This window comes from Oryx dammah, unplaced genomic scaffold (genome assembly GCF_014754425.2).
Source record: "Oryx dammah isolate SB20612 unplaced genomic scaffold, SCBI_Odam_1.1 HiC_scaffold_23, whole genome shotgun sequence".
In the NCBI taxonomy this organism is placed as follows: domain Eukaryota; kingdom Metazoa; phylum Chordata; class Mammalia; order Artiodactyla; family Bovidae; genus Oryx; species Oryx dammah.
In genome coordinates this window covers 66,151,363-66,165,525 of record NW_024070207.1, presented here as the reverse complement: position 1 = coordinate 66,165,525, position 14,163 = coordinate 66,151,363, and the positions used below count along the sequence as shown (strand labels likewise).

Genomic DNA, 14,163 nt, shown 5'->3' with positions numbered 1-14,163 from the left:
TAGAGCTTCTTCACCTTTGGCTGCAAAGAATACAATCAATCTGATTTTGGTATTGACCATCTAGTGGTATCCATTTGTAGAGTCTCATATACCTCATAACATTTATTAATATCAACTTTATAGAGATTAGCCTTTTGAACATCTAACTAAAGATTAACATTAAGAAAGAAGAAGAAGAAGTGAAGTCACTTAGTCACGTTTGACTCTTTACCACCCCACGGACTGTAACCTACCAGCCTCCTCCATCCATGGGATTTTCCAGGAAAGAATACTAGAGTGAGCTCCCATTTCCTTCTCCAGGGAATCTTCCCAACGCAGGGGTCGAATCTGGGTCTCCTGCACTGCAGGGAGACTCTTTACCATCTGAGCCACTAGGGAAGACATTAAGAAAACAGGACTGGAAATCAGAATATCTGAAACTCAGTCGCTATCTTAACATCATTTACTATAAGTGTGATCACTTACTCTATAGTACTCTGCAATATATAAATAATAGCTAACTGGTCCCAATTCATGAAAATATATAATCTCAGTCTTTTGCAAATCACTTTTGGGTTAGATAACTATTTCCTTCCAAATAAGTACTTATTCTCATTTAAATCTTTGAATGCTACTACCAGTAATCATGTCTTTATGTCTTGGTTTGACTCAGTTTACAAATTTGATGTTTAACTAACTAGTACAGTTTGACTCAGGGTAGCCAAAGGCAGAGGGCTAGCATGAGTCAGGTTTAAAAACAGGAATAGAAAGAAAGGAAGGAAAGAAGGAAGGAAGACACCTCACTTGGGAAGACGATAAATAATAAGGTTGTAGAAAGAAGCCAATTCACCGGAGCTCCCTAACCTTGAGCCCAAACTAACCTTGAATCAGCAAAATGGTGATAATTAACTCATTGAAAAAGACTGTTTTCAGTCCTCCAGGCCTAGGTTCTGTTCTGTTTCTGTTTTCTCTCTGGCACTGACTCTGTTACTGATTAACATGTACTGGTGGCTGAGTTACTGATTACATAATTATGGAAGAAACTGTTTCTTTCACAGAGGAAAGAGCATTAGCATGCAGTTAGTATATCCAAGTTCTCAGCCATATCCCATTGCTCTTTTGCTTTAACCTGACACAAATTATTAGTACTCCCTGGGCTTCAAATTCTTCTGCCAAATGAGAGGGTTGGATTTTATGATATATGAGACCCCTTCTAGTTCTGTCATTCAGTGTCTCTTAAAAGGAATATCAGACTTTTTGAGAAAGTACAGGTAAATTAATGCAAGTGTGTGGGACACTGGGGGATTAGTAAGGCACAAAGTGTCTGGGGTAGATTAGTGAAGGCCACAGAAGATTATAACTTCAAAGAAGCAAAGATTAAAGGATAATGTGCTTTATGATTGCTGATACTACACCCAGCCCCCTTTGTTTATCCTTCACTTATGTGGACATCTATGGACCATGTGGATTAGTACCATAGTCAGAGGACAGCTAGTAAAGATAAGAACAGGCACCAGACCTAAGTTCAGTTAAAATGGGAAGTAAGAAATACCTAACCCCTTCCCTTGCTTTTCCCAGAAATTTCTATTAGAAATTGGTTCAAGGAGAGGAATCAAGATGGCAGAATAGGTGGACATGGAATTCACCTCTCTTCACAAGTACATCAAGAATATATCAATAGAGCACTTCTCACAGAGCACCTGTTGAACACTAGCAGAAGACTTTGTACATCTAAAAGAATAATAAAAATCCCCATACCACTGGAAAAAAAAAGAGGAAACAAGAAGGATCCAGCACCCTTTGTGGGAAGTTGAAAGTGAGGAGAGGTTCCCACACTCAGAAAAGCCTCTTCACAGTGGGGAAATAAACTGGGGCAGAAAGGAAACTTCAGGCAGGCTGGAGGGGAACACAGAAATCAGTCAGTCTGTGGGAGGCAGAACAGTGTAAGGAGTGTGCTTATGATTCATACCACAACCTGGCATATCCCAACCTGAGTCATGTGTCTCCTGGTAAGGAGGGAGTTTGGGTTCTGGGAAGTGGGGTTTGAAGAGCAGACACAGGGAAAGTACAGCTATTGGTGTCCTAAAGGACAGCTGAAGTGACAGCCTGAAGGGATGGGAGTGAGGAGATCCACAACTGAGAGAGTTTGTGGAAGAAGCCTGGGCCATGGTAGAAGCAATATGTCATTGTTGACTGGCATTCAAGGGGCAGGGCCACCATTGCAACCTCTTTACCCACCAACTGGCCCCTGCCTTCACGGACACTGGGAGGGACACCCGTTTGAGTAGGCTCACTCACTCCTCAAGCCAAAGCCTCCTCCACACATGCAGGCTCTGGGGTTCTGAAGATCTCCATCTTGAAAACCTCCTTTGGCCATGCAAGCTCCAGTGGACCTGCAAGGTTTTTTGAGAATCAACCCTGGGCACCCCAGCCTGAAATGGTAATTTGGCAATGCCAATAGGGGCAGAGTGTTAAAACATGGGGTTAAGAGAGCAGATCTGGGGAGATGACTGCCATTTGCTGTGCAGCGATAACCTAAAGGGGTGGGAATGAGGGGTTCTGGGGAATGAAGAGAGGGGCTCCACTGCTAAGAATGCTCCTAGAGGAAGCATTTTCTGCCTTGGAAATATAAAACAATTTCTGAGTGGTGCACAAGGGGCATAGCCACTATCCTGGTCTCTCTCCCCACACACCAGCTCCTGCATCCATTGGCGCTAGGAAGGACTCCCATCAGAGAAAGTGTACCACAGTCTGTTGCAACTTCCTACCACTCTCTGCCACTTCAGGCTCCTTATGCACACCCCAGTTGTGCCTGCCTTATTCCTCCCTGGCCTGTGTGAGTAACTGTGTTCCAGTAAGTTGCTACTTTTGCTCCTGAACCCCCGGGTGGAGAACATACTCCTGAAGGTGGTACATAGGCAGAGGTGGGGCAAAAGATAAAGTTGAATCCTAGAGGTTGTGCAACCAAAGAACAGAAATCTCTCTGTGCAGCTTCACAAGTGGTGAATTAAATCTCTGAAATCAGCATGATAAACTCTGCCCCTTGGGAATATCTGAATGGACAACAAATGCTCCCACAACTGAGACTGGTCTAGTCTTAGCAGCTATGGAAGTTGAGGGCAAGTACACATGGAAGCTGGGTCAGATCGAAGTCAGAGCTGACCTCACAGTGCCCACAGTGCATCCAGAGACCTACCTAAAGGTATTGGAGGACCTCCTGGGGAGGTGAGGGTTAGTTGTGACACTGACAGAAGAGGTCTTAGGAAAATAATATTATCACTATTATTTATGTTTCATTGTGTTCTGCTGTTTTATTATTTTCTTTAAAAATTTTCTATATATTTATATTTTACTAATTTTTACTTTGCTGCATTCTCTCTCTCTTTTTTTGGTTTTACTTTGTTTTTATTTTTTATTTCAAATTTCTTTAGTGTTTTTTTTTTTTTTTTGCTTTTAGTTTATGTTTTTCTTGTTCTTTGTTTTCTTGCTTTTTGTTTCCTTTATTTTTTGTTTGTTTCTCTTTTTTTGTTTCATTTTGTTTTGATCATTTATCTTCAGTTCTATTTGTCTGGTTGTTTTCTTTTTTAGCTGTTACTTTTATTATTGCTGTATATGTTTGGTTTTATTTTTCTGCTTGCTTTCTTTTTCTGGCCATGTCATGTGGCTTGCAGAGTCTTTCTTCCCCTGCTAGAGGTTGGGCTTTAGCCTACAGGGTGGAAGTGGTGAGTCAAGGGTATCAGTGAATTCCCAGGCCCAGTAAATATTAATCGGTGTGGGATCTCCCATAGGTCTCCATATAAACACCAAGACCTGGCACCACCCAATAGCCTAAAGGCTCCAGTGGAGGATGTCTCACATTAAACAACCAGCAAGATAGAAACACAGCCCCATCCAGCAGCAGACAGGCTGAGTAAAGCTGTATGAAGCTAACAGAGACCCCCAAACAAAAAAACCCAAGTGGTCCTGCCAATCAGAGGGACAAGGCTCAGCTCCAGCCACTAAAATACAAGAACCAGTCCCTCCCAACAAGAGGCCAACACAAGGCCATGAACCAATCACAACCACAAGGAGGCAGACTGCAGAAGAGGAAATATGACCCTGCAACCTATTGCAAAGTATACCACAAACAGTAACTTAGACAAAATGAGATGACAAAGAAATATGTTACAGGTGAAGGAGCAAAGTAAAAACACACAAGACTTAATAAATGAAGAGGAAATAGGCAATATACCTTAAAAAAGAATTCAGAGTAATTACAGTAAAGATGATCCATTATCTCAGAGATAGAAAAAACGACATGGCTCAAAAAGATAAAAGAAATTTTTAACAAGGGCCTAGAAAAACTAAAGAACAAGCAAACAGTGATGAAAAACACAATAACTGAGCTGAAAAGTAGACTAGAACGAATCAATAGCAGAATAACTAAGGCAGTAGAATGGATAAGTAAATTGGAAAGTAGAATGATAGAAATAATTGCTACAAAGTAGAAAAAATAAAAAAAAAAAGAAAAGTAATGAGGGCAGTCTCAGAGACTTCTGGGATATTTTAAACACAGAGACATTCAAATAATAAAAGTCCCAGAAGAAGAAAGGACTTTGAGAAAATATTTGGAGATTATAATTGAAACTTCCATAACGTGGGAAAGGAATTAACCAGCCAAATCTAAGAAGTGCAGAGAGTCCCATACAGGATAAACCTAAGGAGAAACACACTGGGACTTATATTAATCAAACTAACAAAAAATAAATACAAAGAAAATATATTAAAAGCAACAAGAGAAAAGCAACAAATAATTCACAAGGTAATCCCCATAATGTTAAGAGCTGGGTTTTTTTTAGCAGAAACTCTGTAGACCAAAAGAAAATGGTTTAATATAATTAAAGAGATTAAAGAGAAAAAAAACTACAACAAATATTAATCTACCCAGCAAAGATCTCATTTAAATTTGATGGAGAAATCAAAACCATCAAAAACAAACAAAGAAAAACAAACAAACAAACAAACAAAAAACAAACAAAAATCAAAAACAAGTGAAAGCTAAGATAATTTAGCACCACCAAATCAGATTTACAAGAAATGCTAGGCAGGAAGAAAAAGATATACAAAAACAAAGTCAGAACAATTAAGAAAATGAGAAGAGGAATATACATATCAATAATTACCTTAAATGTAAAAGGATTAAAGTTTCAACCAAAAGACACAGACTGCCTGGATGAATATTATAAAAACAAGATCTATACATATGCTGTTTATAAGAAACCCACACTTCGAATTTAGAGATACATACAGATTGAAAATGAGGGGATGGAAAAAGATATTCCATGCAAATGGAAAACAAAAGAAAGTGGGAGTAAGTATACTTATATCAGACAAAGTGAAAATTAAAGTCACTCAGTTATATCTGACTCTTTGTCATACCATACACTATGCAGTCCATGGAATTCTCCAGGCCAGAATACTGGAGCGCCTTTCCCTTCTCCAGGGGATTTTCCCAACCTAGGGATCAAAGCCAGGTCTACCATATAGCAGGCAGATTCTTTACCAGCTGAGCCACAAGGGAAGCCCAAGAAAACTGGAGTGGATGGCCTATCCCTTCTCCAATCCACAAATGTCTCTGCTTTTTAATATGTTGTCTAGGTTGGTCATAATTTTTCTTCCAAGGAGCAATTATTTTTTTTAATTTCATGGCTACAGTCACCATCTGCAGTGATTTTGGAGCCCCCTTCCCAAAATAAAGTCTCTCACTGTTTCCATTGTTTCCCCATCTATTTGCCATGAAGTGATGGGACCAGATGCCACGATCTTTGTTTTCTGAACGTTGATTTTTAAGCCAACTTTTTCACTCTCCTCTTTCACTTAAATTAAGAGGCTCTTTAGTTCTTCACTTTCTGCCATAATTGTGGTGTCATCTGCATATCTGAGGTCATTGATATTTCTCCCAGCAATCTTGATTCCAGCTTGTGGTTCATCCAGTCCAGCATTTCTCATGATGTACTCTGCATATAAGTTAAATAAGGAGGGTGACAATATACAGACTTGATATACTACTGTAAAAAATCATTTTTGCCTAGTCACTGAAACCATAAACAAAAAGAAAAGGTAAACCTCAGAATGGAATGATATATTTGCAACTGAAGTAACTGACAATGGATTAATATACAAAATATACAAACAGCTCATGAATTCCAATATCAAAAGAAGCAAAAACCCATTCAAAAAATGACTGAAGAACTAAAGAGACATTTCTATAAAGAAGACATACAGATAGCCAACAAACATGAAAAGAGTCTCAGTATTACTAATCATTAGAGAAATCCAAATCAAAACTACAGTGAGGTAACACCTCACAGCAGTCAGAATGGCTATCATCAAAAAATCTACAAAGAATAAATGCTCGAGGGGATGTGAAGAAAAGATAACCCTCTTATACTCTTTGTGGGAATGTAAATTGATATAGTTATTATGGAGAACAGTATTGAGGTTCCTTTAAAAGTAAAAAAAAAAAAAAAAAAAGAACTACCATATGACTCAGAAAATCCACTCCTCAGCATATATCCTAATAAAACAATAATTCCAAAAGATACATGTACTCCAATGTTCATTGCAGCACTAATTTCAATAATCAGGACGTGGAGGCTACCTAAACATTTATCAACGCAGGAATCAAGAAAGAAGATGTGGTACATATATATAATGGAATATTATTCAGCCATAAAAAGAAACTAATTTGTACCATTTGTAGAGAGAGATGGATGGACCTAGAGACTTTCATAGAGAGTGAAATAAGTCAGAAGGAGAAAAAGAAATACCGTGTAAGATTGCTTATATGTGGAATTTACAAAAATGACATGGATGAACTTATTTACAAAGCTGAAATAAAGACACAGATATAGAAAACAAATGTGCAGATGGTGCACAAGTTGGGAAGTGGGGTGGGTTGAACTGGAAGACTGACACTGATGTATATACCCTACCATATATAAAATAGATAACTAGTGAGAATGAAGTTTAGAACACAGGGAAATCTACTCAATGCTCTGTAGGTATAAAAATAAGAAGGAAACCCTTCCTATATATAGGAAACCCATCCTATGTATAAAAGAATGTATACATATAGTGGATTCACTTTCTTGTACAACAGAAACAAACTCAATTTTGTAAAGCAACAACACTTCAATAAAAGTTAAAGAAATTGCTTCAAAACATTAATGCGAAAAGTTGGTAGCAAAACATTGTGCATATTACAATTTCAGTTTTGTTTATATAATTAATGGGAAAAAAGCACACCAGAGTTATAATAGTGATTATCTCAGAGCACAAATAACATTCCATTCTGTGCTTTTGTGCATTTTTAAAATTGTTTTACTATAATCTTCTTAATGGACTCCAGTTCAGTTCAGTCACTCAGTCGTGCCTGACTCTTTATGAACTCATGCATTGCAGCACTCCAGGCATCACCAATTAGCTTGCTCAAAGTCAAGTCCCTCGTCAGTGATGCCATCCAAACATCTCATCCTCAGTCATCCTCTTCTCCTCCTGCCTTCACTTTCGCAGTATCAGGGTGTTTTCCAATGAGTCAGTTATTTGCATCATGTGGCCAAAGTATTGGAGTTTCAGCTTCAGCATTGGTTCTTCCAAAGAATATTCAGGACTGATTTCCTTTAGGATTGACTGGTTTGATCTCCTTGCAGTTCCAGGGACTCTCAAGAGTCTTTTCCAACACCATACTTCAAAAAGATCAATTCTTCACCATTCAGCTTTCTTTATAGTCCAACTCTCACATACATACATGACTACTAGAAAAACCATAGCTTTGACTAGACAGACCTTTGTTGGTAAAGTAATGTCTCTGGTTTTTAAGAGGCTGTCTAGGTTAGTCGTATCTTTTCTTCCAAGGAACCAGTGTCTTTTAATTTCATGGCTTCAGTCACCATCTGCAGTGATTTTGGAGTCCCCCAAAATAAAATCTGTCACTGTTTCCATTGTTTCCCCATCTATTTGCCATGAAGTGATGGGACCGGATGCTGTGATCTTAGTTTTTTGAATTTTGAGTTTTAAGCCAGCATTTTTGCTCTTCTCTTTCACTTTCATCAAGAGGCTTTTTAGTTCTTCTTCACTTTCTGCCTTAAAGGTGGTGTCATCTGCACATCTGAGATTATTGATATTTCTCCCAGCAATCTTGATTCCAGCCTGTGGTTCATCCAGCCTGGCATTTTTCATGATGTATTCTGCATACAAGTTAAATAAGCAGGGTGACAATATACAGCCTTGATGTACTTCTTTCCCAATTTGGAACCAGCCCGTTGTTCCATGTGTGGTTCTAACTGTTGCTTCTTGACCTCCATACCAGTTTCTCAGGAGACAGGTGAGGTGGTCTCGTATTCCCATCTTTTGAAGAATTTTCCACAGTTTATTGTGATCCACACAGTCAAAGGCTTTGGTGTAGTCAATAAACCAGCAGTAGATGTTTTTCTGGAACTCTCTTGCTTTTTTGATGATCCAGTGGATGTTAGCAATTTGATCTCTGGTTCCTCTGCCTTTTCTAAAACCAGCTTGAACATCTGGAAGTTCATGGTTTATGTACTGTTGAAGCCTGACTTGGACAATTTTGAGCATTACTTTGCTAGTATGTGAGATGAGTGCAGTTGTGTGATAGTTTGAACATCCTTTGGCATTGGTTTTCTTTGGGATTGGAATGAAAACTGACATTTTCCAATCCTGCAGTCACTGCTGAGGTTTCCAAATATGCTGGCATATTGAGTGCAGCACTTTCACAGCATCATCTTTTAGGATTCGAAATAGTTCAACTGGAATTCCATCACCTCCACTAGCTTTGTTCATGGTGATGCTTCCTAAGGCCCACTTGACTTTGCATTCCAGGATGTCTGGCTCTTGATGAGTGATCACACCATCATGGTTTTCTGGGTCATTAAGACCTTTCTTTTTAATAGTTCTCTATATTCTTACCAACTCTCCTTAATATCTTGCCACTTCATCTTAATATCCTCTGCTTCTTTTAGATTCATACCATTTCTGTCCTTATTGTGCCTCTCTTTGCATGAAATGTTACCTAGTATCTCTGATTTTCTTGAACAGATCACTAGTCTTTTCCATTCTGTTGTTTTCCACTATATATTTGTTTGCTTTGTTCACTCTGGAAAGCTTTCTTATCTCTCCTTGCTAGTCTTTGGAACTGTGCATTCAGATGGAAATATCATTCCTTTTTTCATTTGCCTTTCACTTCTCTTCTTTTCTCATTTATTTGTAAGACCTCCTCAGACAGCTGTTTTGCATTTTTGCACTTCTTTTTCTTGGGAATGGTCTTGATCAGCACCTCTTGTACAATGTCACAAACTTTCATTCATAGTTCTTCAGGCACATTGTCTATAAGTCTAATCCCTTGAATCTATTTGTCACTTCCATTGTATACTCATAAGGGATTTGATTTAGATCATACCTGAATCTTCTAGCAGTTTTCTCTGCTTTCCTCAATCTAAATCTGAATTTTGCACTGAGGAGTTCATGATCTGAGCCACAGTCCACTCCTGATCTTTTCTTTTGTGTATGCGTGTTTTTTTTTTTTTTTTTTTGGCTGATTGTATAGTGTTTCTCCATTTTTGGCTGCAAGGAACATAATCGATCTGATTTCTGTATTGACTATCTGGTGATGTCCATGTGTAGGGTCATCTCTTTTGTTGTTAGACAAGGGTGTTTGCTATTACCAGTGCCTTCTATTGGCAAAACTCTGTTAGTGTTTGCCCTGCTTCATTCAAGGTGAAAGGCCAAACTTGCCTATTACTTCAAGTACCTCTTGACTTTCCTACTTTTCCATTCCAGTCCCTTATTTTGAAAAGGACATCACCTTTTTGTTGTTGTTGTTGTTGTTGGTGGTGGTGGTGTTAGTTCTAGAAGGCCTTGTAGATCATCATGGGACAGAGATCATTCTGTCATTTTTGAGACTGCAACCAAGTCCTGCATTTTAGAACCGTTTGTTGACTGAGGACTACTCCATTTCTTCTAAGGGATTCTTGCCCACAGTAGTAGATATAGATGATCATCTGGATTAAATTCACATATTCTGGTCCATTTTAGTTCACTGATTCCTAAAATGTTGAAGTTCACTCTTGCTATCTTCTTTTTGACCACTTCCAATTTATCTTGATTCATGGACCTAAAATTCCAGGTTCATATGCAATATTGTTCTTTACAGCATCAGACATTACTTCCATCACCAGTCAGATCCACAACTGGGCATTTCCACTTTGGCTCTGTCTCTTCATTCTTTGTGGAGTTATTTCTCCACTCTTCTCCAGTAGCATATTGGGCATCTACTGACCTGGGGAATTTCATCTTTTGCTGTCATATCTTTTTGATTTTCATACAGTTCTTAGAGTTCTAAAGGCAAGAATACTGAAGTGGTTTGCTATTCCATTCTCACTCTCAAGTTTTATCAGAACTCTACCATGGCCCCTCGGTCTTGGGTAGCCCTACAGGGAATGGCTCATAGTTTCATTGAGCTAGACAAGGATGAAGCAAGGCAAAGGCTAATAGAGTTTTGCCAAGAGAACACACTGGTCATAGCAAACACCCTCTTCCAACAACACAAGAGAAGACTCTACACATGGACATCACCAGATGGTCAACACCAAAATCAGATTGATTCTATTCTTTGTAGCCAAAGATGGAGAAGCTCTACACAGTCAGCAAAAACAAGACCAGGAGTTGACTGTGGCTCAGATCATGAACTCCTTATTGCCAAATTCAGACTGAAATTGAAGAAAGTGGAGAAAACCACTCAGCCATTCAGGTATGATGTAAATCAAATCCTTTATGACTATACAGTGGAAGTGAGAAATAGATTTAAGGGACTAGATCTGATAGACAGAGTGCCTGATGAACTTTGGATGGAAGTTCATGACATTGTACAGGAGACAGGAATCAAGACCATCCAAGAAAAAGAAATTAAAAAAAAAAAAACAAAATGGTTGTCTGAAGAGGCCTTACAAATATCTGTGAAAAGAAGGGAAGCAAAAAGCAAAGGAGAAAAGGAAAGATATACCCATTTGAATGCAGAGTTCCAGAGAATGGCAAGGAGAAATAAGAAAGCCTTCCTCAGTGATCAATGCAAAGAAATAGAGGAAAACAATAGATTGGGAAAGAGTAGAGGTCTCTTCAAGAGAATTAGAGATGCCAAGGGAACATTTCATGCAAAAATGGGCTCAATAAAGGACAGAAATGGTAGAGACCTAACAGAAGCAGAATATATTAAGAAGAGGTGGCAAGAATACACAGAAGAACTGTACAAAAAAGATCTTCAGCATCGGCCTGGGGCCCACTCCCCCTGCCGTCCACGGGCCGGGCTGCCGCACTCCCGCCAGGTTCTGCCGCGGGGGCCCTGCATGTGGAGCTGTCATCTCAGCAGCAGCATCTTAGACATCTTCAGATTATTGCTGTCCAGAACATTGTTAATAGGAATGGCCATCAGCTCCTTGATACCTACTTAACACTTCACTTGTGTAACAGTGAAAAGGTATGCAAAGAATTTTATAGGAGTAAAGTGATTAAGAATTCCTTGAATCCAACATGGCAGAGTCTTGATTTTGGAATAATGCCAGACTGTCTGGATACATCTGTGTCTTGTTTTGTGGTGAAGATAAGGGGTGGAAAGGAGGACATCTACCAGCTGTTAAGTGAATGGAAAGTCTGTTTGGAAAGGTTGAAATACCTGGGTCAACAGATTCATGCCCGCAACCAGAATGAAATAATCTTGGGGCTAAATGATGGCTATTATGGTGCTCCATTTGAACATAAGGGTTATTCAAATGCTCAGAAGAATATTCTTCATCAGGTGGATCAGAACTGTGTTTGAAATTCTTATGATGTCTTCTCTTTGCTGCAGCTTCATAGAGCCCAGTGTGCAATTAACCAGACTCAGGTAACTGTTAAGAAAATTAGAAAGGAAATTGAAGAAAAACTAAGACTCACATCTACAAGCAATGGGCTGAAAAAAGAAAGTGAGTACCTGCAATTAAAAATTCTGGTGCTTCATAGTGAACTGGAAAGACAGAAGAAAGCTTTGGGACAGGAGGTAGTCTTGCTAGATAAAGAACAAATTGCATTACAGGACAAAGGAAGTACATTTTAAGCTGAGCACCTCAAGCTTCAACTCCAAAGGGAATCCCTAAATGAGTTGAGAAAGGAGTGCACTGCGAAAAGAGAACTCTTTCTGAAGACTAATGTTCAGTTGACAATTCGTTGCAGGCAGTTACTATCTGAGCTTTCCTACATTTACCGTATTGATTTGAATGAGCATAAAGATTACTTTGTACGTGGTGTCAGGTTGCCCAATTCTGAGGACTTCCAAGCAAAAGATGATGGGAGGATTGCTGTTGCCCTTGGTTACACTGCACATTTGGTATCCATGATCTCCTTTTTCCTCCAAGTGCCCCTCAGATATCCTGTAATTCATAAGGGATCTAGATCAACAATCAAAGATAATATTAATGACAAGCTGACTGAAAAGGAGAGAAAGTTTCCATTATATCCTAAAGGAGGAGAGAAGTTGCAGTCTGATTACAGTGTCTATCTTCTGAACAAAAATATAGCACAGTTAAGATATCAACATGGACTAGGGACTCCAGACTTAGGAAGGGAGGCAAACCCTTCCTAACCTGAAAAACTTCATGGAGCATGGACTAATGGTCAAGTGTGACAGACATCACACCTCCAGTGCAAACCCTGTTCCAAAGAGACAAAGCTCCATATTTGGGGGTGCATATGTAGGCTTCTCTGGGGGGATCATTTTACCAGACAAAGGATACTGGAAACGGGCCAGCTCAGAGAATGAGAGACTCGAGTACAAAACCCTTCCCCCCAGTTACAACTCTTCACTAGTCCAGCCTGTGACTCCTGTGCCCTCCACAGGAGAATCTGACAGAAAGACAGCGTCTCTGTCTTCCTCCTCGGACACCTCCTTGGACCTCTCCAAAGAAAACAAGAAAAAAAGGGGTAGATCTGGGTGACAGCTTAAATGGAGGCCACATGAGTGTGAACACTAGCCAGGAGCAGGGACAAGCCCTCTCGGGGCCTCTGGCCACAATCAACAGCACCCTCCTGCCTGGTGAGTAGGCCAGCTCGTCTGGCACCCAGCTCCCGGGGGCTTCCACCCAGTCTCAGAAGCCGAGCTCTGCTGCACCGTGGAACAAGCAGAAAAGATCATAGAAGTGGAAGCCACAGGCTTCACCCCAGGCTATTAGCTAGAAGCATTTAACTGCATCTCCGTGGACAGTGTCGTGTCTGTGGAGTGTGATGAACAAGTTCTAGGAGAATTTGAAGAGTTTTTCCAAAGGATCTATACACTGAATGAAAATGTATCCAGTTTCCGCAGGCCACACAGGAGTTCTGATAAGTGAAATGAGCGGACGGATTGTAGGACCAAGATGGAGTCACTGCTTGAAATGAGGGCAAAGCTTCACTGGTTACCCTTTGTAGTAATTGTGACACAAAATAAATATTAATGGAGGATATTCCTCAGAAAAATAGACTTTTTGAATCAAGGAAGGATTCAGGATCATTGTGTATCAGTGGGCCAGATAAAGTTAGATTTTGCTTGCAAGATTTTGCTTTTCAGGCCTGACAATTGTTTTAAGGCAAAAACCACTCTCTAGCTTAAGTCACCTTATAGGCATTTGTCTGCTTTTTCATTTACACTTATATGCTATCCTCAGAGGGAAGATGATGATATGTAGATAATATAATGAACTCGCCTTTAGATTCTCATAACATTTGCCCTCACCATAGTTTATGAAACTTTTGGGAAAATTGAATATTCAGTAAAAGGTCTCTACCGTTGACTGAAGAATCTTCGGCCATCCATTAGGTTGATGTGTAAGAAGCACAATGGTCTCCTATAAAAGGCCCATTGGCCTCTGCCCTCAGGCTCCACAGTCAACCCAGCTGTTATGCCATTGGGGCAGTAGATGCCTTGTGCATCCTGACCAGAGAGGACATCACATTTGTTGGTTCTTTAATGCAATTGCCATGACCTCTCACCTCTTTCAGTCAGCCATACCTTTGATGCAGCCCTCAGATTATATGAAAAACCTCACCTCTGGAGGATCCTAGGGGACCCTCAAGGACACTCCCCCCCCAAGGTTACTATAGTCAGACACCATCAAGTTCCCT

At 39.7% G+C, this 14,163-nt stretch overlaps 1 pseudogene; it reads left to right on the top strand.

The window, feature by feature from the left end:
- The first annotated feature begins 3,085 nt into the window (after positions 1-3,085).
- Positions 3,086-13,391, top strand: LOC120881620 (annotated as a pseudogene).
- The last annotated feature ends 772 nt before the right edge of the window (positions 13,392-14,163 follow it).